Here is a 26,812-nt window from a genome sequence, read left to right on the forward strand (position 1 = left end):
TGTCCCAACGTTTGGGGAAGGACCAGGGGGCACTCGGGGTGCTGTGGGCCTGTGGTAATCACGCCAGGAGGTCCACACTAGGACCCCGAGTCCTGGGACGCAGCCTGGCCGGGGACAGAGGGGCGGCGGAGTGTCCTGGCTGGAGGAAGCGGTCCTGTCCCCGTGGCAGGAGTGTTCCTCCAGAGGCCCGCCCCAGGGGTGGCACGTGCGGCCGGCCGAGGTGCCGGGTGACATCCCTGTGGGGTGTGCGACATCTCTGAGGGAGAGAGGGAAAGGTGGCTTTCAAAGGCAAGTGCCAGCTTCCCGGGGACCCGCTATTTTCATTTGAGGCATGAACTTAAGGTTCCACACGCTTACGGGGAGCTTCCTGCCGGGGCTCCCGAAACGCCTGGAACTGCCAGGCCCAAGGGGCGCCAGCCCCGCGCCCACTGAGGCACGGCCGGGGGAGGGGGAGGGGCGGGGGGAAAGGGGCGGAGTCCTGTGGACGCCGGGGACGGCGGGCATTCCCATGGCAACCGTGAGCGAGCTGGGCGAGGTCCCCAGCCGCCGGCTGGTCTGTAAAGAATCAAACTTCGGGCAAGGCAAGTTGAAGGCCGGCATCTCCTGGAGACAACGTGTCCCAGTTACAGGGTGACACGGACCGGCCTGACTACGCTGCTCCCCGCAGGCAGGAGAGGTTGGGGAACAGCCAGGCCCCCTCACGGTGGAAAGCGCTCGGACGCGCGCTTAGCCGCAGGCGGAAGCGGGCCTTCGCGAGGCATGCTGGGAGTTGTGGTCTCCCCGCCGCTCCCGCCCTCTGGTGGCCGGGCGGCTGGACCACGTTTGCGCATGCGCCTGGCCGGCGAGACCCCGGGCAGAGGAGCCCCGACGGCAGAGATTTTGCGCTAGCTTTCTCACTGGATGTTTTCTTGTGACATTTCCGAAAGATATAAATATGACAAAGGGACAACATATCAGAAAACTGTGTCTCATATAAAAGTTTCCGTTTTATGTAAGGGACAACTTTTATGTTCAATTCACAAGCATTACCTACCTGACCAGCCTTTTTCAGTTGCTGAAGATAGTTGGAAACTGTGGCTCCCACCTAAAGAGATAACCATGCCTTTCAGAATTTTCACGACAAGTGTCCCAAAGCAGTGTGGGCTGCACCAGTGCCGTGGATGGCAGAGACCGACGTGCTAACTTCTTTGAATGAAAGGTAAGGGGGCAGCTGAGGAAAGGGGGACGAGGAGGAAAAATGGGAGGAGGCTGTGGGGAGAAAGCCACATTTGTTAAGGGCCTGGTCGTTTCATTAAAGCCTCACCACATCCCATTTAGAAGGAAACGGAGAAATGTCAAAGCGCTCAGACCGGGTTGCCCGGCTCGCGAGGGGTGAGGGTGAGAGCTGAATTCTGGTGGGCAGGCACCGCGTCCCGAGAGTTCTCCGTGACGCCACACTGCCTCCCAGTGGCAATCGGCATTCTGTGATTTGAATTTACCCGAAATTGGCAGAACAATAAAGTTTAACCTTCCCGAATAGCCTCATGAGCATGAAAAACAGCAGTTTAACTTAAGAGAAGAATTGCATTATGTTTGGTCAGAAGAAGAAGAAAGATCGGGGAAGGATTTGATTAATGAGGCAGAGCAATTTTATTCTATCACTGTATCTTATTTGTTTCGTTTAGCAAATGGTGACGGTGTACATTCGTTATATTACCGTCATGGAGAAACTGAAAGTGTCAGGAAGCTGTCCCTTGCCAAAGTAAAGGTGTGGCAAAGTCCCAGAAAGGCCTTGAGCCTATTGGCTTCTCCGTTGCTGTGGCTGCTAGCGTAGTGCGCACGTGGCTACAGCGCAGGCTTTGTGACCAGACTTAGACTGAAATTAATAAAAATTTCTTTCTGCAATGTACTAGTGGACAAAATCCCTAAAAGCCTGGGATCTAATGAGTCTAGAATAAACTGCATAGTTTTAAGTAGATTAGGAATTTGGGTTCCAATGTGGAGAAGTTAACCAATGATTTTGATGTGTATTTAAAAAAACACTCCAAGGCCAGGCGCGGTGGTTCACCTCTGTAATCCTAGCACTCTGGGAGGCCGAGGCAGGAGGATGGAGGATCGCTTGAGCTTAGGAGTTCAAGACCAGCCTGAGCAAGAGCGACACCCTGTCTCTACTAAAAATAGAAAAAATAAGCCAGGGTGCACACCAGTAGTCTGAGCTGCTCGGGAGCCTGAGGCAGGAAGATCACTTGAGCCCAGGAGTTTGAGGTTGTAGTGAGCTACAGTGACACCATTGCACTCTACCCAGGGTAACAGAGTGAGACTGTCCCCAAAATAAATAAATAAAAATAATAATAATCATGATAAATAAAAAAAACTTGAGAATAAGAAATTTTGCTCTTATCTAAAAGTGCAAATAGAGGTAGAATTTTCAGACAAAAAATAAAACCCTCTGGTGCTATATAACTTTACATTGGCAATAATAATTGAAAAATATGAAATGAAAATAGTTGGAGGGAATATTTATTTATCATAAATCACCCTGCCAAGTATTGCTGTGTTACTTTTCTGTAACTTTTATTGGGAGGTAGGGGAAAACAGAGATGCAAAAAAATAAGAAAAAACTCTGGGAAGGCTATTAGTTTAATAAATTGGTGGTTAGTTTAGAGGAAAAATCAGCCATAAAAGTCCATACCTTCCATGTGAGTTAATATTTTCTTAAGAAAATTAAGACATCAAAATCTTTTTGTAAATTTCAAGAGCAATTACATTAAAAGTTAAAGATGCCATAATACACAACCTGGAATTTAAAAATATCAAAAGGATTTCTGTTAGTGGAAGAGTTTCCGTAAGACTGAAAAACAAATGGGTGTGCTTATTAAAACAACATACACACCACCTAACTGATGAAAGTATGATACAACAAAGGAGAAGTTACGTCCTTGTATACTTTTGCATGTGAATGGTAGAATTCTCAGCAGCTAGATTAGATTTGTATTGAAAACCATTACATGCAAGGCACTTTTCACAGCTATATATATTTTTAGAAATATTTTCATAGAACATATATTCTTTAGCAGTATTCTTTTGGTTGAGTGGGCCCCTTCTTTTACATGGTCCACAGTCTGAGGCCTGCAAGATAATCTACTTTCTTCTACCAAGTAAATTTATCTGGGGCCATATTAACTCATTCAGACTACACCAGATGACACCTGTGTCTTCTTTGGCAAAAAGGGGATAAGACGCTGTGTGGTCTGTTCATGACCACCTGTCCAGCACCATCACAGTGCTCAGCCCACTGGGTTGGGCAAAGATATAGGCAGCCATCAACTTATGAATGAGGTGTAGTCCTAAGGTAGCTTTTTGCAACTCTTTTTACATCAAAGTCACATTATGTGTAGTGATTTTATTTTCAACACAGTACCAAAATGCATGTCAATTTTAATTTCAAATATTCTTCTTCACCTTCTTCTTCTACCTTGAAACATCAAGATATTTTGGTAGAGCAGGGGTTGTTATAGACAACGCATCTTGTCAGTGTCTACCCCTGTGCTAATGGCCTCTCCAGAGCCAGAGCTAACTCCACTCTTTAAGGAAACCAGAGCTTGGCACTTCTTTACATTTTTTTCCTAGGAGCACACACAGGGACCTTTGGATTTTTTCTTTTTGGTAAGAATTTACCTTAGCTATTTCTTTTTCCTTTCCTTTCCTGCTTTTCCCTTTAGACCTTGTGGGAGAAGTGAGGGGACACATATGTGATGATGGTAGGTCTATTAGAATATCAGTGTAAAAATAGCATTTGAAATCATATTTGTGATGGCTAATTTTAAGTGTCAACTTGGCTGGCTAACAGATGTCAAGATAGCTGGTGAGACATTATTTCTGGGTGTGTCTGTGAGAATGTTTCCAGAAGCAATGAGCATTAGAGTAGGTAGACTGAGTAAAGAAGATCCACTGTCACCAATGTGGGTGGGCATCATCCAGTGCATTGAGGGTCTGACTAGAACAAAAAGGCAGAGGAAGGGCAAATTCACTCTCTCTGAGCTGGAGCATCCATCTTCTCCTGCCCTCGGACATCAGAGCTCTGGATTCTTGGGCCTTGGAACTCAGATGCCATTATACCACCAGCTTTCCTGGTGTTTAGTTTGCAGACAAAAGATCTTGGAACTTCTCAGTCTCCGTAATCACATAGGACACTCCCTCATAATAAATCTCTTTCTATGTTTCTGTAGAGAGCCTACTGGTTCTGGTTCTCTGGAAAGCCCTATTTGATATAATATTCCTCTAAATTTCAGAGGAAATCCTGATTTAGTGAGCCTACAAGGCATTTTCTTACAGAGAATGGGGTAAACAAGGTGGAATCTGGAGCAGGAGGGAGTCATGATAGGGAGGAATTGGGAAGATCGTGCTGCTATGACAGTCCATGCCTGGTGGAGGGCCGTGGCCAGGGCAGAGGGACATGGCCTTCTCCTGCTTGCCCCTCCTTGGCATTGTGACTACCCCTGTTGCTGTCATTGAAACCTTCTCAACTAACTTAGGGACGATGAAATAAGATATTCCTCTACCAGTTTTGGGGGGCAGGCATTTCTGGGGGAAATTCATGCACACCCATGTAGATTTCATATCTATGAATGAAGGAGGACCTGTGAATTTGTTCCATCCACTTGAACTTTAGTATACCAAATCCTTTTCTAAAGCAAAAAGGATTTTTTTCAAGGTGATTGACCATTTTCTAAACAGTATATTTTATAAATCTATTTTCTTCTATCAGTTGAAGTGAGTAGTATTTTGGTGGTTCATCTGGGCCAGTGCAGTATTTAATAAATCATAGTAGCAAAGCAGCAGAAGGGTAGAAAAACTGCATAATGCTGTCTAGAATTGTTGGTGTTTGAACCATCAGTCATCTGCTTATATTCCAGCAAATATTTGCACTGGGTGCACCCAAATTTATACTTGACAGCTTGGTTTGATATGATTTGGAGGACATCTTTATTAAAAACAAATGTAAGGAAAGGAATTTTCAAAAGAGACAGTCTGGGCCTCCCAAGTGCTGGTAAGAATGCACAAAGAGATGATGGGATTGGATGATAGTGTTGAGAGACTGTGCTTCTGTTCCTGCTGGTTGGGTCATTCTCCCAGTGGCAGTGAGGGCGGTTTCACTGCTGGAGAGCAGTGCCTGCTGGGCCTGCTGCCAGGGCAGTGTGGCTGCCTGTTGGAAGCTGCATCAACACTCCCCTCAGCAGCACTGGGTACTTCTTTGAGAGTTGCTGTTGGTAGTAAAATAATCTATGTGTTTTTTTCTTTAAGTCCTGCTGTTTTTTTTTTTAAAAGCATGATTTGCAAATCAGGAGAAATCACATAGGAGCTTATTTTTTTTCAGAGGTTTTGAGATAATAGGATGATGCTAATTAAGTTCTTTTCTGCTTCAGTGAATTCGTTTGCTCCTGGTGCATACTGTCAGTACTGATTTTGCAGATGCTCCATGGCACATGAAAGAGTAGTTACTGTCCTTGGGTTTCATTTTGTTGTTTTATAAATCGTCAGGAATTAGTAATACTAACTTTCATCATAGATGGCAGCCATATACATCTTTTCCCATAAGAACTATATTACAAGAAGCACTTCTGAATGTTACTTTGATTGTGTGTTTTTATAATGGTCCTAAAAATTAGTTTAGAGGCACAATCTATGCAGATACATCTGTTTGTACAGGTAACAAACGTACAGTGACACAAAATACGGTTGACCATCCTGTCTGGTTCTCTCACGTGGTTACATTGCTAATGAGACCACAGAGGCAGCTTCAAATTCAGAGGTAGCTTTTTGCCTTGTATCTGTTTTATTGTCACATACTGCCTAACTTGAGCCTTCAACCTCACACATGTGTCCCATTAAATCATCAGGTTTTGGAGCTTGAGGGAATCTTAGTAACAATTTATCATTTTATAAATTAGAAATGGTGGCCAAGAATGTGGACAGACTGCCCATGGTCACAGTGAGGTCAGAATTCATGAGTGTTTGGCTCCAGTGTTGGGGTGAAGTTGGTCTCATGGACTGCCATTCACCAGCACAGCTCAAAGTCCTCATCCTCATCATGTTGTTCTGACTGAATATGGACGATAGGCCATTGTTTAAGAGATTCAGACTGATGCGGACATATTTAAATTCATCTGCATATTTATTTATTTTGCTTTTTTAATTGAGAAAAATTGTATAAATTTACAGTAACAACATGACGTTTGGATATATGTATACATTGTGGAATGACTAAACCAAATTAATTTACATGCATGACCTCACATACTTATTTTTTTGTGGTGAGAACATTTAAAATCTACTCTTGGTGATTTTCAAAAATACAATGCATTGTTGTTAACTGTAATCACCATAATGTACAATAGATCTCTTGAATTTATTCCTCATTCTAACTGAAATTTTGTATCCTTTGACCAACATCTCCTCAGTCCCCACCCACTCCTAACCCTTGGTAACCACCATTCTATTCTCCACTTCCACGAGTTTGACTTTTTTAGATTCCACATACAGTATTTGTCTTTCTGTTCCTGGATTATTTCACTTAACACAATGTCCTCCAGGTTCATCCTTGTTGTCACAAATCCTCTGTATATTTCTGAGTTATTCTTACCCTCATTCCCCACTTCAAACACTGTCCATAGAAATGCACCGAAATGAATACGTGAACTATTTGATGTTACAGACAGCACAAGAATACCATCTACAATAATCTTGGAATCCACAGCTGCATTGTCCCAGATGGCACTTGGACACTTGCTTGGTGGCCTGAGATAACCAGGAGAGTAGCACCGCAAGTTCAAGTGTCAAATAATCCCATCCCCAGTGCCACCTCTAAAGTTGCACCTGCCCATCAGCAAAGACCAAGAATGCTACCCACGCATCACGTCATGTTCTTCCCACCCTTCTTCATCCCTTTGACTCTAAGAGACACCTAAAGAGATTTATCACTGAGCTGTGACTTTCTCATCCTGGTTACTCCCTTTCCCCCTTCCCCCTCTTCCTCCTCTTCCTCCACCTTCTTCATCACCATCATATTAACAGCTAAATTTATTGAGTGCTTACTCTGTTGGGAATTTACAACATTATCTCATTTAATGTTCATAACAATTAGATGAGGTCAAGGGAGGCATACAGGGAATAAATGGAGAATCTGAGTCTTGAACACAGGCATTTTTGAGTCCAGAGCCCATGTCCTTAATCACTTCATTGTTATGACTCTCCAAGACAATCTTTGGGTCTTAGTTGTGAACAATGTTGGGAAACTCAGTATGCAATTGACACAACTAACATCAAGTCATGCTGGAGTCCTCCAAGGCAGGGAGGGGTTACAAGAAGAAACTGTGCCAATGTATTTCAGGTTAAAATATGATTTTTTAAGAATATAATTGTTTCTAATTATTAAAAAGTTTAATAAAATCAAGTATTTAAGTATATAATCTAGTCCTTTAAAAAATGTGCTTTATCCCTGATGTAATTGCTCATTTTTAAAGTTAAAGTGATTATGCCAGCATAAAATATTAATTCTATAAACAATCCCTTAGGTACCTGCTGTAATTTTCCTCAAATATTCATAAATATTATAAAACATATATGTCTATATAGTTTGGGGCAAGATCTGGGCTAGAAATATAAATTTTGGAGACATAAAAGACACAAATTTTTATAGCTTGCCACATGTTTGAATGAAATCATCTGCAGAGGAGGGACTGTTACAGGTTTTGTGATGCTTAAATCTTTTATGCATCTTAGGGCTTTCTACAAAAGGGAATATATAATTAGCAATAAAATTTAAGTATGAAAATGAATATTTAGAATAAATTTAAAATATTAGAATGAATATTTATTTAGAATTTATTTAGAACCTACACAAATTATAAGTTTTTTAAATGTTGAATAAAATACCACAAACATCGTAAATCCAGAAAAATAATATATGCATTAATTTACCACCTGATATACTTCTATAATATTTCTCTACCTGTTTTGCTATGTATTCTTTAATCACATCTTCATAAGACAACAATTTAATATTTTCTATAAGGGAAGAGGAATTTCAGTCTCTCTTCTAACATGCTTAAGGAACTTTATTTAAAAAAGTATTAGTTTAAAAATGTTTCTTTTGGCTTTACCAGTTTTTATTGGCAATGTGCAAATTATCAGGATTCTTTCCAAATAGAGGAAGATATTCTTGAGTGTTTCTTAAATATATAAACTATAAAATATCAGGACATTTCAGTTTTAATTTGCTGTGATTATTTTTTTCCCTGATGTTTGTTTGTTTGTTTATTTATTTAGTCCTACAATATTTCAGCAAAATGGCTCACAGACCAAATCTGCTGCCCAGTTTTAAATGGCTCATAAGTGAAGAATATATTTTACGTGTGTAAATGGCTAAAAAAGCAGAAGAGTAACAATATTTTGTGACACATAAGAATTGAATGATATTCAAATTTCAGTATCTATAGGTAATGTTTTATTGAAACACAGCCAAGCTTGTTTATTTGCTTATTGTCTATGGTTGCTTTCACATTACAATGGCCATACAGCCCACGAAACCTAAAATATTTACTTTCTTGCCCTCTATAGAGAAAGTTTGTTGACCCATTGCCTAAAATATATGCATAAACAGAAACAACCAGTTAAACTGACAATTATCAAATCCTTGCTATAATATAAAATCAAATCATTTTTAAAGGAGTTCAAAGTACTTTGTTTATATTTTTATTGATTCTCATGTACCCAGTATTCCCTTTTATTAATATTTCAAAATTATAAATGGAAACAGACAATAAGTTGGCCAAAGTCACCAGCACGCCAGGGATCCTGCTGTGGGTGAAATATTGATCTTGATATCCTTGCACCAACATCCACTAATTACCCTTGTGCAAGGACTGATTTTAAGAACTCTGGATTGACAAAATTTCATTAACCAATTGGTTGTTGATTCCCTTATTGTAAGCAGTGTTTCATGTGTTTTGTGTTTTCATTCATTAGATTATTCTTTCCTTAATTGTGATACCTTCTTTTACCTTAGCAAAGTTGAACACAACTCTGTTATTTTAATGCAATGGATTTAGATGGAAGTTATATGACATCCACTACGATATTGTAAAATGGAGGAAGACTTTTGCATAAAGCATAGTGCACATTTATACACCACTGGAAACTACAAAACTTTTACAAACATATTTATAACTGGATATGACAAGTTTTTATTATTTCTCAGCCTATTAGTCCCATACATTTTGCCTTTTGATTAGACAACATTAATTAGTTTGGGTTTGAAATGCATGTTATTGGTTACAATAAAATAAATAATTTATGTATGAGAGTACAGTAAAAATCATAGTAGAATAGTAGTAAAAATTACTTGTTTTGTACTTTTGGGCTATCACTGGAGAGTCTCACATTTTCTCTTGAGTTATTCCTACACATTGATGCGTTGTGTATTCCAAATACAGTGTTCAACTATTTAGGTCTTTTCAATTTAGGACATTAAGGCACTATTTAAAAACCTATATGCTTGTCATTGAACACATATTTTTATTATATTTTATTTTATTTTTCTCTCTGCAAGCAAAATTTCTGAAGTATGAACAAATATTTTTAAAATTCTGAGATTTTTCCCTCTGAAAAAAGGAAGGCATAATGGATTATCATAATGAGTTTGTCTGGAAAAATATGTTCCAGAATATGGATAAAATTCTAAATGTTACCTGTATTGATTTGCAGAACAGTTCTATTAGCATGATTATTTGATGAATTAATATACAACCATTTATTAAAATATTTAATTTTTAAATTAAATTTTTAATTTAAATTTTTTAAAATTTTCTACATAAATTTGCTTTGAACTCAATCTTTTTAGTTCAGAAGAATTGAGAAGTCCACATGGTTGTATAAATCTGCAGTCCCCAACCCTTGGGCCACAGACCAGTATCAGTCCATGGCCTGTTGGGAACCAGGCCACACAGCAAGTGGTGAGCTGTGGGCAAGGGAACCAAGCTTCATCTGTATTTACAGCCATCTCCATTGCCTGCATCACCAGCTAAGCTCAGCTGCTTCCCCTCCTCTCGCCCACTGAAAAATTGTCTTCTGTGAAACTGGTCCTTGGTGTCAAAAAGCTGGGGACTGCTGATGTAAATCATTGAACACAATCATGTTAATGAACTGTTAATACTTATTTTAAATAAAAATGGCTTTACAATTAAATTAGAAATTATTATTATTATTTTAAAAGACTTTTCCATTCAACAGTATTTGCCTGCAATTTAGCTGCATTTTTTTGAGCATAACTTCATTATCAGAGGCCAGGATGCATGCACAACCTGGGAATGCCAAAATCTACCTCTGTTTTGGGAGTAGAGCTAGACTTCTGAACCTGCTTATGTGCCTCTGATGTGTGTGAGTTTTGGGATTAGGGTATCTGTAGGTAGAAGGTAAAGGAGAAGTAAAACCATTGGAAACTAAAATGAAGGAACTGGAGCTATGGACATTTCTGAATTCAGGCACCATCTGGAAGGCAAATGACATCTGTATGGTTACTTAAGAGGGAACATGTCTCTGAAGACTGTGAGGAAATCAGATAGATGATTGCAAAACACTCCTGTCTCCATAAAGCCTCTGCCCAACTGCTATGGTTTGGATATTTGTCCTCATCAAATCTCATTTTGAAATTTGATCCCCGATGTCTTTTAGTCCTCATAAGCAGTTCTCACCCAGGCTTGGGCTCATGGTAAGAGTGGGGACTGCTTACATTTTTGTAACCAGCATGGCATCCTGTGATTTCCTAAGGAATTGGTTATAAAAATGTAACAAGTCCCCACTCTTACCATGGGAGGTGTTTGGGACGTGGGGGCAGATCCCTCATGAATAGATTAATGACCTCCCTAGGGGGGTGGTGGTGAGTGAATTCTTGGTGTACTAGTTCCCATGACAGCTGGTTGTTAAAAATATCCTGGAACTTCCCCTCCCCTTGTTCCCACTCTTGCCATGTGATCTCTGTGCCACCCCAGGACCCAGCTCCACTTTGCCTTCCACCATGAGTGGAAGCAGCCTGAGGCCCTCACCAGAAGCCAAGCAGATGCTGGTTCCATGTTTCTTGTACAGCCTGTAGGACCATGAGCCAAATAAACTGCTTTTGTTAAAAATTACCCTGTCTCACGCATTTTTATAGCAACACAAAATGGACTAAGACACCAACCATACAAATTCTAAGCTTAAAAAAATATTTGGAGAACTCAATAGCAAGAAAAAAAAATAACATGATTAAAAAATGGGTGAAGGGCCTGAAACAGATATTTCCCAAAAGAAGACATACAAATAGCCAATAGATATATGAAAAAATACTCATCACTAATCATCAGGGCAATGTAAATTAAATTCACAATGAGATGTCACCTCATACTAGTTAAATTGGCTATGATAAGAAAGACAAAAGATAACAAGAATTGGCAAGGATATGGAGAAAAGAGAACCCTTTCATACTGTTGGTGGGAATTTAAATTGGTACAGTCTTTATGGGAAACAGCATGGAGGTTCCACAGAAAAGTAAAAATAGAACTGCCATATGATCCAGCAATCCCACTACTGAGTATACATCCAAAGGAACTGAAATCAGTATTTCAAAGAGATATCTGCACTCATATGTTCATTGCAGCATAATTCTCAATAGCCAAGACATGGAAACAACCTAACTGTCCATCATTGGATGAATGATTGAAGAAAATGTGGCATATATACTCAATGAAATACTATTCATCCTTAATAAAGAAGGAAATTTTTTCATTTGCAACAGCGTGGATGAGCCTGAAGGACTTTATGCTAAGTGAAATAAGCCAGGCATGGAAAGACAAATATCAAATGATCTCACTTATGTGTGGAATTTTAAAAAGTTGAACTCATAGAATCAGAGTAGAACCGTGGTTTCCAGGGGTAGCAGGGGTGGGGTCGGTGGATGGTTGTAGAAGAGGAAAGGGAAGATGTTGGTCGAAGGACACAAAGTTTCAGTTTCGAAAGGAGCAGTATGTTTTAGTGATCTGTTGTGCAGCATGGTGGCTGTAGTTAATTTATTACATATTTCAACATTGCTGAAAGAGTAAATTCTAAATGTTCTCACTACAGAAAAATGGTAAATAGGGGAGGTGATGAATCTGTTCATTGCCTTGATTTAATCATTCTGCAATCTATATCTATATTCATATCTATAGATATAACATTATATCCCATAAATATATATATATATAATATAAAAAATAAGAAGGCAGAGTGAAGTGTGGTGCCACACACTGCTAGGATGGGCAAAGTTCCCAGGGGAAATCCCCTGGGATGCCTGACAGCCTGTGAGCTGGAAAACAGGAGGGCTGACTGTGGTCTCTAAAGTGAAGGAGTCTGGTTGAGGGAAGGACAATCTTCTCAACCCTATCAAAGACAAGCGCCTTCCTTATAACAATAATGACAAAAATAGTTAATATTTTACAATAATTTAACAAATTATTTTGTAATAACTTATATCTTAAATATTCAATATTTTGTAATAACCTCCATTATTTTCAATGGAAATAGATAACATAAACTACCTCACACATAACTTAAAAAAATCAATATAATTCCACAACTTTTTATTTTTAAAGTAACTTTTTATTTTTAAAAAGGCACTAGAATATAAGTTCTCACAAAGTACATAGATCTATGAATGCAAAGCTAAGGCATCCCAATACTGTGTTGTGGTTATGTTATATCAGAATCTCGTGTAGCATGCTACTGTGAACAAATCTTGCTAAAAATCTATAAAAAATGTATGCTCTTCCTTCCATCTGCTTGGTTGTTATATTTTTGGAAAATTTAGTATATCTTAATTAAAACCATGCAAAAATACTTTGTGTTTGCACATAAAATGGAGAGAGCATGCATCCAAACTCGGATAAACATAAACAGATTTTCAGCTGCAGGGATGTCTCATGGGATGTCTGAGATTTGTCTGTAATTATTCATTTTGCAGGTCTGTCCCATGTATTGCAAATTGTCTGGCCTCCCTGCTTTCTGCCTGCTAAACACAAGTAAAACATCCCATCATTGTGACAACAAAAGAGACCTTCAAAAAATGCCATCTGGAAAGCAGTATACCCTGCTGAGAGCCACTGCTACATGCAAACACAGAATGTTCACCACAGGAAAAGAGCAAGAAGAGTGCTGAGCTCCTGCGCTGATCAGGTACTCTGCCCCAGTCTGTCAGTGTACTGCTGTTCTCAAATTAAGTGTAACTGCAACTTCTTTTAAAATTTAAAAATGTTGAAGTTCCATTTATTTTCAGGTAATAATTATTTAATTCACCATATCAGGGAGATGCCTGAATTGCATTCCCATAACTTTATTAGGCTTTTTAAGTTTTTTAAAAACAAAATTCCACTGGATAGCCTTCCATCCACAGACATCTGGCCTAATGAATAGTTCTCTTCCCTTCCTCCTCTCAGCGTCTCCCTTACTCTTATTAGCAGGATCATGCCCCACATAAATGTGAGGTCTGTCCCAGGCCCTGCTCTGCTCCCTGGGCTAAGTCCTGGTAAACAACCCGACGCCATTTTCTACTTTGTCTACCCGAAGGATGTGCCTTTGCCATGGGCTGGCTTCCCAGCGAGGCTCTGCTGGCTCCTAGAGTGCAGAAAGCGGGGCAGCAGGCTGGGCTCTAGGGACCTGGCCTCTGCCTACTTCTTTGATCTCATCTTTACCACTTTCCTGAGCATCCTCCATACTCCAGAGTTACTCCCTTTCCTTCCACTCCTTGAAGACACCAATCTCATTGCGCCCTGGGCCTGGTGCACTTCCCCTCAGCGTTCTCTTGCCAGACTCCTTTCCGTCACTCCTTTCCATCACTCCGGCCCAGCTCAAACGTCACGTCTTCAGGGAAGCCTCTCCTCATTGCTCCCTTAACTGGCATCCTCCCTCCCTTTTCACCACTGTTTTTTCTTACCAAAACTTGTCTGAAATTATATTTCTTCTTTGTTCATTGTGTTTCCTGCAGTAGAAGATGAGTTCCATGCAAGCAGAGGTCTTTTCTAGCAGGGTAGCTGCTCTGTCCTGCTCTTGGAACAGTGCCTTGGGCATGGTGGACATTCGATTTGTGTTGAATGTATCCTTGAAGAAGAACCTGGTCACCTCCACACCTCTTTATGACCATGACTCCATTGGTTTCCAAGGTCACAGGTGCTGTTCATTCTGAGTAAATTCTAAACACTGGCAGTTAAAATTACTGCACTTTTAAAAATAGACAAATTAGGGCAAATTACCATAATTTATCAATCCCAAATCCCATATTTTTTTCAGATTCTAATATCCCAGAAATCAGGATGTATCTTACAATTGAAGGCATGCCACAGTTTATGTGGCTGCATGTTTTTTTCTCTTTTCATGGAGCATAAAGTACTGTGCATCTTGCAACTTACGGCATCTTAGATTCAACATGATGCGGTATTTCATCGGACCCTGAACAAAGGGCTGCAAGGTCATATTAAGTAGCATCACCTACTGGTAAGGTGTGAAGAGGGAATCTCATTTTCCTTTTTGATGAGGTCTTGGCTTCACCTCTGGCTCTTATCATTCACTAGTGTGTGGATGTCAGTGTTTTCTTTCGGAAGAAAAGGGAGACAGTTCTGAGAAGGCTAGCACCTGTGAGGTTTAACTGTACTCCCCTAAATGTGCTCTTTTAAGACAGAGCTGTTCAGGCTGGGTAGGCTAAACACCTGAAAGTGGCATAACCAGTGTCTAACTCATGGCTTGTCTCTATTTATGGAGCTTGGGGACTCACCTTGTAAAATTTAAATATTAAGCACTGTAGTCATTTGTCTCAAAGACCTTTACTTTAAAGTGAATAGCCCTGTTTCTTTATATAGGATAATTTAAAACAGTTGTAATAATAATTTAAAATAGTGAATATATCATTGTGGTAATGGCTAACACTAATTGAGCATTTATGTGTCAGGCAATGTGTTATTAATGATTGCTTTACTTATGCTAAGAGCTTTGCTCCTACTAACTCTTTCATCCTTAAAACAATACTTTGAGTTAGATAGTATAATTTTGATTTTACTGATGGAATTCAGGCATAGAGAGATCAAATAATGCTACTGAACATGCTTAGTTTATACATTGTGGGGCCAGGTTTTGAATCCAGAAAGTCTGGCTCCAGACCTCACAATTTTAACCATCATTCTATCTTGCTTTTGAAAATATAATATTATATAGATATGTATATATTCCATGCATTATTTATGATAAATGACAAATATTGCCAGTAGATGTGCATACCTTGAGGGTAGGAACCATTTGCAGCTGCTGCTGTGTTGGATGAAATTCCTAGGTATTGATTTTTCAGCTGTGTTATAAAATGCTCAAGATGGGATCTAGGCTCATATCTATCCATCTCTATTTCATTCTATGTATCTATCTCTCTATCTAATCTGTCTATTATCTATATAGCTGTCTATTTGGGGAAGCTCTTATATTTCCTAACAGAATATTTTATACTAGTCACAGACTCAACAGATTCTTGCGAATAAATGAGACAGTGTACCTGAAGAAAACCAATCACTAATGCTATTTCAGATGGTTCTCTTTTGCCTGTGTTGATCACAAATATTTGGATTCAACTTTACTCACACATCTTAGCAATCTAAGGCACCCCTGGAAAGTGAAAATTGGGGAAGGGCCCCTACAAGTAATTCAGTCACTGGGCCAGGGGAAGTAGCACCCAAACATCTCATCTTTTGCTTAATATGCCACCCAGAGAACAAGAGGAACACCACCTTGACTCTTGTAAAAAACAAAGTGGGATGCAGGGACACTTTCTGAAGGCTCTTTCATGCCGACCACTGATAGTCACAGCAAACTGCTCCCTGAGGGATCACGGGAGAGTGGGGTTTGGAGAGAGAGGAAACAGTGATACAGGAGCTGATGTTGAAGTCACAGATCAGACGTTGGGACCCGATTCACAGTTTTACTTTCCACATTGCGCAATAATCCTGGGTAAATTCAACTTCGTCCGAAGTGCACCCACAGTCCCTGACTCAGTAAACCTCATAATATTTACTCCCGTTCGCTGGAGCGACCTCACCATCCTGTGTGGCCATCTTCAGTCTTGTCTTACCTGGGAACTGCGCCATCTCTAATATCTTCATCCCAAGTGCTCCAGTGAAGTGCTCTCCTTCCTCATGCAGTTTCTCATTTCATCTCTGTCTCCAGTCTTATCCTTGGCCACATTCACTGTCTCGTTCTTCAGCACTGCACTCATCACAGCTGGACTGTCCTCTGCCTCGCCCACTTCTCCAGCTCTCCTTAATGCCAACCTCTGTCCTCTACGTTCCAGATAAACTGGCCTTCCTCTCATTGATTCATGCAATATAGTGACATGCTCCACGTTATTTAAAGTTTATTCTGACTTCATGGTAAAGACTAATGGGAGATGACTTTATAATGTGGGAGCACATCATACTATATACTTTTACACTTGTAGTAGAAATAGTACTATCTTATGTTCCAAGAATTTGCCAGGGGACACATGAAGAGTGGAATTGCTGGGTTGTAGGGTGTATGCACCTTATGTTACCACCTAATACCCAAGTGATCTCCAAAGAATTTGCTAATTTTTACTCTCATCCGTTGTGCAAGAGAGTTCCTGTTGCTCTACTTCCTTACAAGCACTTAATAATATTAGAACTGTTTAATTTATGGCCATTATAATTTGGTTTTGTTTATTAGTAGTGAGGCTGGGCATCTTTGTGTATGTCTATTTCTGTGCCACTAATTTTCCCTGCCTTTTTATTCCCCCTCCTACTTCTTTCCTACTCTCTTCTGCATTGATATAATTTATACTGTATCAACGTAGAAGTTTTAGTCTATTTTAATTCTATTTTTTTTATTACTGGCTTTGATGTATACCCTCTATAATATTTTTTTATTGCTGCTGTTAAAAAATTTCCACAAACTTCATGGCTTAAAACAACATAAGTTTATTATCTTACAATTCTGAAGGTCAGAAATCCTAAATGGATTTTATTGGCTAAAACTGAGCTGTCTACATGGAGGCAGGCATTCCTTTTGGAGGCTCTAGGGGGAGTCTGTTCCTGGCTTTTCCAGCTTCTACAGCTGCCTGTGCTCCCTGACTTGTGGCCCCGCACACTAGCTAGGCCATTTTTGCCTTTCCGTCCCTTCTGCCAGGTGGGGACATAGCCACAGCATTCAAAGTGCCATTTTGGGATCAGAGGCCAAGCCCTCACCAGACACTGAATCCACCGACATCTTGATCTTGGACTTCCCAGCCTCCAGAACTGTGAGAAATAAATTTCTATTATTTATAAATTACCCAGAGTGTGATTTTTCATTATAGCAACACAAAGACAAACATTTATCAAAGTCAAATTAATCAATATTTCTTTTTAACACCAATAATCCAATAATATTACCATTTTAAATCTGATCGTTCTTATCTTAATGTATTAATGTTTTGTAATTTTAAAATTAACTAATAGACTTTTTCTTTTAGAGCATTTTAAGGTTTATAAAACAATTGTTCAGGTAGTACAAGAGTTAGCATATACTCCCAGTGCCTCATTATTAACATCTGGCATTGGTATGGCACATTTGTTACAAATGATGAACCAGTGTCAGTACAATATTATTAACTAAAGTCCATAGTTTACATCAGGGTTCACTCTTGTGCTTTACATTCTATGGATCTGAACAAATGTAGAATGACATGCACGTACCATTACAGCATCATACAGCAGTTTCACTGCCCTAAAAACCCTGTGCTCTGCCTATGCAGCCCTCCCTCCCTTCTCCCTGATCCCTGGAAACCACTGATATTTTTTACTGTCTCCCCAGTTTTGCCTTTACCAGAATGTTACATAGTTAGAATCATACAGTATGTAGCCTTTCCAGACTGGCTTCTTCCACTTATCAGGAGGCATTTAAGTTTCCTCTGTGTCTTTTTGTGATACTTACTTCTTTTTTATTGTTGAAAAATATTCCATTGTGTGGATATACCACAGTTTGTTTATCCATTCATCTACTGAGGGACATCTTGGTTGTGTCCAGTTTTTGGTAATTATGAATAAAGCTGCTATAAACATTTGTGTGCAGTTTTCTGTGTAGGTTTTTTTTTTTTTTTAACTCATTTAGGTAAAAATATGTTTACTTCTGTAAAATACTGCCACACTGTCTTCCAAAGTGGCTGTACAGTAGTCCCAGCTTGTCCCCTTATCCGTGTGGTTTCACTTTCCAAAGTTACAGTTACCCATAGTTAACCAATGTCTGAAAATATTACATGGAAAATTCCAGAAATGAACAATTCACAAATGTTAAATTGCATGCTGTTCTGAGCATTGTGATGAAATCTCATGTAACTCTGCTCCACCCTGCCTGGAATGTGAATCATCCCTTTGTCCAGCATCTACACGCTGTATTTACTACCCACATGTTACTATATGGGGAGAAACATAGTGTATACAGGGTTTGGTACTGCCATGGTTTCAGGCATCACTGAGGGTGTCCCTCTCAGATAAGGGGGGGATACTATACTATTTAGCATTTGTACTAGCAATAAATGAGAGTTCCTGTTGCTCGATATCTTCACCAGCATTTGGTGTTGTCAGTGTTTTGGATTTTAGCCATTCTGGTGGGTGTATTGTAGTATCTCATTGTTATTTTAATTTACAATTCCCTAATAACATCTGATGTTGAACATATTTTTATTTGTTTACATTTATTTATCATCAGCCTATCTTCTTTGGTGAGGTACCTTTTCAGTTCTTTTCCCCATTGTACTTACTTTTGGTACCTTTTGTTGGACATTCTTCTCTTTTGATGAAAACTCTGTTTATTTAGATTTATCTTCATGTTTCCCAGAATCTTTGCTCACTTTCAGTGTTGAAATTCAGACATTCCTTCTGGGTGTGAATTTGTTCTTCCTGGCAGTCATCCTTCAGAAGTTCATTTAGTGATCATGCTTTGATGGAATTTTTTCAGACTTTGTTTACCTGAAGGATATTTATTTCTCTCCTGTTCTTCAATGATAGTTTAACTGAATATAAATCTTTGGATCCACAGCAGTTTCTTCTGGCACTTGGAAGATGATACACTGATATTTTCTGGCTTCTCTGTCTTCTTTTTTTTTTATGGGTAATTTGGAGTTGAATTTTTGAGGGGAGAAATTCTATAGTTCTGCTAAAATTTGTCTGAAAACATTTATTTAGCTTAGAATTTGTTTTGTTTTTGAAGCTGAGGATTCATTTATTTCATTTGATCTGAAAAACTCTCAGTCATTATTTCTTGAAATATTGCTGTACACCTATTTCTCAGTTCTTTCATACTAGGAGTTCTGGAAAAGTTATATTGGACCTTCTTATTTTATACTCCATGTGTCTTAACCTCATCTACATATTTTTCATCTCTTTGACTCTATGCCATACATTCTTTTTAATTTCTTCTATATATCTTTCAGCTCCTTATTTCTCTCAACAGCATCTAAAATGTCCTCTGTTCACTGAGTTTTTTCATTTTAGTAGTGATATTTTTTACATCCATATGTTCATTTTTGTTTTTTTATAAAATTTCACTGATTAATTTTTTAAAAGCATCTTTTTCCTTTTCAAATTTTGAATTCCAGGTTTTATTTCTTTAAATATTTAAAGAATCATCTCACTCTTGAAGTTCAAACAAACATGTAGACCTCTCACATTGTAACTCCATAGCACTTTCTGTGTGTTGAAATTCTCTCTGGCAATAATAGCTCTGTGCATCACTGTAGAATCAATTTATACCCCTGCCAAATCTGGGCTGTATTATTAAGTTTAAAAAAGAGCTCAATTTAAACTTAAAGAATGTGTTTATTTCAGAAATAGTAACTCAGAAATACTAATAAAAGTAAGATTCTTCCTGATGCTGCTTATTTTTTTCCCATAAGTATTTGAAAAACATAATATGTATCTGGTACTATACTATCATGAGGATATGAAGTCACCAAGTTCCTTGTCCTTAAAGAGCTTAGAGTTAACAACGGTGAACTTGTAAAATTGAAGGTAATAATAAACCAGTTGTGTCAATAGAGTGTAGATCTCTTTTTCTTGTTAACTGACTAGCCAAGAGAATTATCCCAAGTATATATTCTTTGCAATATTTTATATATAGAAATAAAGGGCTATGTGAACAGAAGTTCACACATTTAAACTTGATCAACTGTGGCAGGCATGATCAAAGTACCTCATTTCATACGCAGTATAAGGTGTATCTCAAAGTATGTTGAGCCTAGCAAAGATATGGAGTGAGCACTCTTTATTGTCTGGGTAAGTAGTAATTCCTATTTAAATATTCTTTTGGACTGAGTGTATTTAAAATATTCTTTTATGTCAAGAGCATAAAAATTTCCAAAAAGGAAACACATTAGATTATATTCTAATAGTACCTGCCCCAAATGACAGCAAACATACCTAATGGTGAAATAGTAGAAACAATCTCTAATGTCAGGAGCACAATAGAAATCTGTCTGCTATCACATTGACTCAACGTCGTAATTGAGGTATTAGCCAGGCTAGTAAGGCATTGGGAAAACACAGACAAGCACATAAGGTTTGGAAAGCAATTTTATACCAAGGTTTTAACCCTAGAGGAAAGTCTCACACACTGTGACATGTCAAAGAATGTTCTTTGAAGTTCTATTTGTTATATTTTGTAAATGGAATCAACTTCAATGTTGTTTTGAAGGAAATTTATTAACAGTATACTGTGGTTAAAAAGGAACTAGAACTACAAGTATAAACATAGGTAAAACTCTTAAAACTGACCACTGAGTGAAAAACACAAATTGAAAGAGAATATATATAGAATGATGCCATGTATTGTAGATATTTCAACTACAATATAATGATTTATACTCATTACAAATATATACATATTTAGATAAGGAACAAAACTAAATACTCAGAAGATGGTGGTTACCTCTGAGAAGGGAGGGATAGGGCCGTGTCTCTGAAGATTATTTCTTTAATTTAGAGAAGGTTCTAAAGTAATATAATGAAATCTTGGACACATGAGTATTTGTTATTATTTTGCACTTTTTAATATGTTTGAAGTATTTAATAAGTTAAAAAATGATTAAAAAAAATAAAATGAGTTTCTCTATGTAACCACATGATGGCATCATAACCCCACTAATATACCTGTAATGCCTTAGCAGTCAGGAAGAAAATATTCGTTATATCCCATTGATTTATAAGGAAGACAACAAAAAGTTTACAGTTCCCTAAATGTGAATAATAATGAGTGTGTTCCTGTGTGTGTGTGTGTGTGTGTGTGACGGAGAGAAAGGAGACAAGACAGAGTTTTTCTAAGGTTAGTTTTCTCCCCAGATTCTAGTTTGGAAAGAAATCCAGGCGCAATAAGATAGCAATTCAGTAACAAGAAAGTAAAACCTTACTAATCTGGAATCGACTAAGTTTGAATTCAGAGTATTTGGAAACTAAGTTTCCCTTTGTATTAACATAGATGGCTTGCTTGAAGCTTCATTTCTGATCAGCGGAAATAGAATGACACGATTAACTTGGCCATGGATGGCTATAACTGTGCCACTTACTAGCTTTGGGACATGACATTTAGTTCCTTTATGTAGAAAATGGGGAAAGCAACATGTATTGACAAACAGTTGTTTTGAGCTGAATATCTTGTCACATTCTCACTGGTAAAGGACTCTTAATGTCAGGTTAATCAACCTACCTGCCACCTTCCCCTTTGAAGAAATAGCCTGTTGCTATTTACTTTAAGAATACCTTCTCCTTTAGTATGAAGCTGTCACCAACCATTTTTAAAGGGCCACTTCCTATTAACTGTGAAACTCCTGTAAAATATATACATAAATATAAAACTTCTTAGTTAAAAACAGAGTTCTGCACTCTAAACTGGGCTTTTCAATAACTAATAAATAATATTTTATTTTTTATATGAACCTACATTATACTTGGTAGATGAAAACACATAGATATTATTTATTTTGGTTTAAAACAAAATATTTAAAATTCTTATCAAAGCTAAGACTGAGAAGAACATACCTTTTTTTCTCTTTAATGACTAGAAGGTATAAAATGATAAGATAGTTTGACTTCATGGACTGGTATTACCATCTTTATGAATTTTGCATCATTCACAGCTATAATAGTGACAGTTGGAAAAACAGTGAGAAATGTTACTCCCAGATATATCCCTTGAACCAAGTTAAAGATTTCTGTCTTATCTCAAAAATATGCACAACATTTTTCCCCAAGTTGGCATGTGATAAAGTTTCAATAACATTTAGATAATGGTATTTGAGACAAACTGATAACACCACTGGTCTGGTGCAGGGCTGTTCACTTACAAGGGTGAGCTGTAGATTCCAAGTCCAGATGGAATTAGGAGTTTTGTTTGTTGAATTAGGTGGTTAATTGGTTTTATAAAAATATGAATTTGAAATTGTAAGTTAGAGTAGTATATTTAGAAAAGGAGAGGATACAATGCAATTGATGAATACTCCAATCTTGGTGGTAGAGAAAGAGGAGCAAAATGTGAAGTAAAAAGTAGATGATATCTGTGGGTGGAGAAATTAGTAAAACAGCTTATGCTGCAGTCTAGAGGGATGAAATCCGAGAATGATTTGAATCATGGTCTTGTAAATGTGATTTTATGTCATCAAGGTTAACATCAAATCATAGCACTGTTTGAAGCTTTAAGCTGACAGTTTTTGGACAAAGGGAAAAATGATGCCTATGAGAATCTAGTGCTGCTGCTGATGTGACAGGAGGTGGGGCTCAGACAGTGACACAAGTGACAGTAAGTGGCTGTAAATACAGATGACACTTGGCTGCCTCGCCTTCTGTTGTGCCACTGTGTTCCCAAAGGCCACTGACTGGTATGGTCTGTGGCCTGGAGTTTGGGGACCACGGTTTTAGACAACTTACATGTCTTCAGAGCTTGCTGACTTGGTGACCTACTAGGGCACTAAAATTAAGGTGGGAACTCTCTGAAGATGATGATTTTAATTAGAGCTAATAAGTCAAAGTACTGTATCCCCAAAATAATAATAGTAATAATAGCAATGTGCCTCTTTGTAGTGTCATATTTGATAAAGTCATTCTACTTAATAATGGCAATGAGGGCTTTTTCAGAAATTCTACTCTAATGATGCTTCCCAAATGATATTTAAAATCAAAACAAAAACAAACGAGAAAAAGCCATCTGCTCTTGAGGAAACTGATAACCTCAACTAGGCAATGTTAGCACAATTTCCTTCTCCAAAGCGTCCCCAAAACATATTCTGTCACATGGGGTGTTTGATAAATTCATATAATTTACACATATCAAATTTTTATCAGAAATATATTTGTGAAAATGGTGAGTAAAATCAATTTTGTCTAATATATATGATGTTGCTATAAACATTCATGTACAAGTCTTTATGTGGATGTATGTTTTCACTTCTTTTCAGTATATACCTAGGGTCATCTGTTAACTCCATAGCTAACATGTAGAAAAACCACTAACCTGTTTTACAAAGTGCTGCACAATTTTATATTCCTGCCAGCAAAGTATGAGGGTTCCAATTCTTCCATATCTTCCTAATACCTGCTATTGTCTTTTTAAATATAGTCATTTAGTGAATATGAAGTGTTGCCTCATTGTGGTTTTGTTTGCATTTCTCTAGTGACTTAAAATCTCCATCAACTGATGACTGGATAAACAAATGTGGTATGTCCACGCAAGGGAATGTTAATTGATAATTTAAAGGAATGAAGTCCTGATCACTGCAACACGAATGAAACCCAAAGACATATGCCAAGTGAAAGAAGTCAGTCAAAAAAGACAGCATACTATATATTTACACAAAACCCCCAGAAATAGGCAAATCTTTAGGCAGAGAGCAGATTAGTTGTTGTCCAGGGATGGGGTCAGGGAGGATAGGGAGTGCCAGTAATTGGTTCAACATTTCTTTTTGAGACAATAAAAATGTTCTAAACTTAGATTATGGTGATGGTTGTGAAACTTTGTAAATACACTAAAATCCATTAGATCATACATTTAAATGAGTGAGCTTTATGGTATGTAAATTATATCTCAATAAAGCTGTTAAAAAATAACTCTACTTCGTGACCAAAGGTGGGGTCCTTCACTAAAGTAAATAAACCTTTTTAAAATGAATAAAATTCTCTAATTTGACTTTTTAAAAAGTATTTGTTTTAAAATATTTTCTTAATAATAGTTTTCTTAAATTAGAACTTCTGTCAGCTTTAAAAAAACTACTTATTTTGCATTAATCCTAGCACTCTGGGAGGCCGAGGCAGGAGGATCACTTGGGCTCAGGAGTTTGAGACCAGCCTGAGCAAGAGCAAAATCCCGTCTCTACTAAAAATAGAAGAAAAGTTATCTGGGCATCATGGTGTGTTCCTTTAGTCCCAGCGACTCAGGAGGCTGAGGCAAGAGGATCTCTTGAGCCCAGGAGTTTGAGGTTGCACTGAGCTATGATGACGTCATTGCACTCTACCGAGGGCAACAGAGTGAGATTCTGTCTCAAAAACTAACTAACATCCAGTGATTTCTATGCTAAAAAGATGAAAATTAGAAATAAAATGGAGAACAAAATTTTAGATTAAATGTATACTATATATTGGTGAGAGACACTTTAAAATTGAGTGTCTCCACTCCAAAATGAGTTCCTTGTAATAGTTCATATTTCTTCTCCAAACCAATTTCACATGTCTTTGTCTTATTTGGTCCTGAAAAACTACAAAAGCTGTGGCAAACACAAAGGTATTTACTATCGACTTTTGACCTCAGAGAGCTTTAATAACACGACTTAGTACATAATGTGGTATTGGGTTGTGGAACTGAGATTGGAAATTAAGTTCTCTGATATCTTGCCATTTCCATCACATCCACCCTCTGCCTGCAGCAGAGCCTGAGATTACACACAGAAAGAAAGCAAACTGCTGAAACTGAAACTAATAGTTCACTCGGGGTGATGACGGGAGAAAGAATTTCTTCTTGGAATCAAAATGTATTTTTAGGAACAACAAAGCTGTAACTTCATGCTAGTTTGACAAATTAATCATTTTAGGCATTTTAGTCCAACTTTGTTAACATTCAAGATTCCTGTCCTCAAAATGCTGATTTTCAAGAAGTGATGTTTAGAGCTTTTCAGTCTTAGTCCAAAAGAGGATCATTTTACATTACCTGGTGAAGCCTTTTCTTAATTCTGTTGGATGCTTCGCTCCAAAAGCTTGTGAAGACTATCTCAGAGACATGATATTTAGTCATCTTTCCACAGTTTTTTCAATAATGATTGGCTGATTTTAAAGCTTGCAATTTAATAAGGCTACACTAATAAATAACTAGAAATACAAGACGTACTTTTCAACTTGATGCAATGTTCACTTTTAATCCTTTCTCCTATGGGGACCAGCGTGTATAGAAGCCTTTGTGAAGCTTCAGAAATTGCTGAAGATCCCTTCAAAGCAAAACCAATTTTACAAAACTCTCATCCTCCCCTGCTCCTGGTCACATGATCAGGTAATGTACTTGAGTCATACAAACAGGTAATCCACCAGGCTGCACTCCAGACAGTTAAGTGGCTTTAACGTAAACTCTCATTGCAAGGGGAGAGAATGCAAGATAAAAGCGCCATTTGTCTTTCGAGCACTTGCTGAAAATCTACCCATTATACAGTGCAGACCTGGATGAAGGCTGCTGGTGCCCTTTTGGTGTGGGAGAATTTGCTTTGTCCCATGAACAGTAGTCCATGACCCAGCTTTTCTTCTCCCTTGGTAGAATGTGGGTATTTACTGCTGCACATTCCAGCACTTTGACAGATCGCTGAGCTGAACTTGGCCTGTACTGAGCTAAGGAGATCAAGACTTGGACGGATTCTTTGTTCTGTCCCGTGGTGTCAGCGGCTTGGAGTAGTCAGCCTGTCGACTCAGAGGCCTTTCGATGGGAGGACAGCAGATCCTTTAGTTCACAGATAGAGCAACAAAGGTTTGCTTATGGTGTAGTGGCCTCCCCTGAAAAATAGCTTTTTTGTGTCAGGATATTTATCATGTGCTCATGTCATCATTTCAGAGCTTACTGTGGCAGTCCTAGCTCGGACAGTGCACGACGCTTTTTATCTGTGAATGCTGAGGATCGCTTTGAAGCCCAGGCAAGGAATATGTTACAAGTTTAGTGATAGAAAAGCTCAAATAGTTGAATAAGAAGTGAGAGAGGATGGAGAAAGATAGAGAGCTGCTAATGGGAAAACAGAAAAAAAAAATTAATCTAATCATTCTTTAGTTAAAGAAACAAATCCTTTGTTCCCCACCTTCCTCAAAAAAATCTCAAGTATTTAAGGTCAAGTCAGTGTGGTTTCATCTTATGCTCCATCTGGGCACTGATTTACAATAAAGGAAATATTTCAAGGCATTAAACTTAATTAGATTATTTTTATGTTCATAGAATTCTAGTAGAGTACCAGAAACAAATGTAGGGACGATCTTGTCGATACTTGCTTTGTAGCAGATGCGTCTCCTAAATCACATCTAAATTTTATTTTATTTCATTTCAGTTTTCTGCATTCAGAAAAGCCATGAGGCAGATGGTCTCGGAGTTCTATTTTATCCAAACTAAGTTTCCTTGAGTTTGTTTATATATTTAAATTTTAAAATAATATCAGAGAGAGGTGCATTTACTTCTGATTTACTTTAGTTTGTTATAAAAACAAAACCCCCGAGCACCCATAGATCTTCAGTAA

General features: G+C 38.2%; 1 long non-coding RNA gene across 2 annotated transcripts in view; it reads left to right on the forward strand.

Annotated features, from left to right (window-relative positions):
- The first annotated feature begins 997 nt into the window (after positions 1-997).
- Positions 998-26,812, forward strand: part of LOC123649228 — a 31,097-nt gene continuing 5,282 nt past the window's right edge. The window contains exons 1-3 of one of the 2 annotated variants that reach the window (XR_006738930.1): positions 998-1,198; positions 13,013-13,224; positions 17,224-17,273. This is a non-coding gene — a long non-coding RNA (uncharacterized LOC123649228). Of the gene's footprint in view, positions 1,199-13,012; positions 13,225-17,223; positions 17,274-26,812 lie in introns of those variants that run through there. The other variant, XR_006738929.1, reaches the window with a different exon arrangement.

The sequence above is a fragment of the Lemur catta genome, chromosome 13 (assembly GCF_020740605.2).
Source record: "Lemur catta isolate mLemCat1 chromosome 13, mLemCat1.pri, whole genome shotgun sequence".
NCBI lineage: Eukaryota > Metazoa > Chordata > Mammalia > Primates > Lemuridae > Lemur > Lemur catta.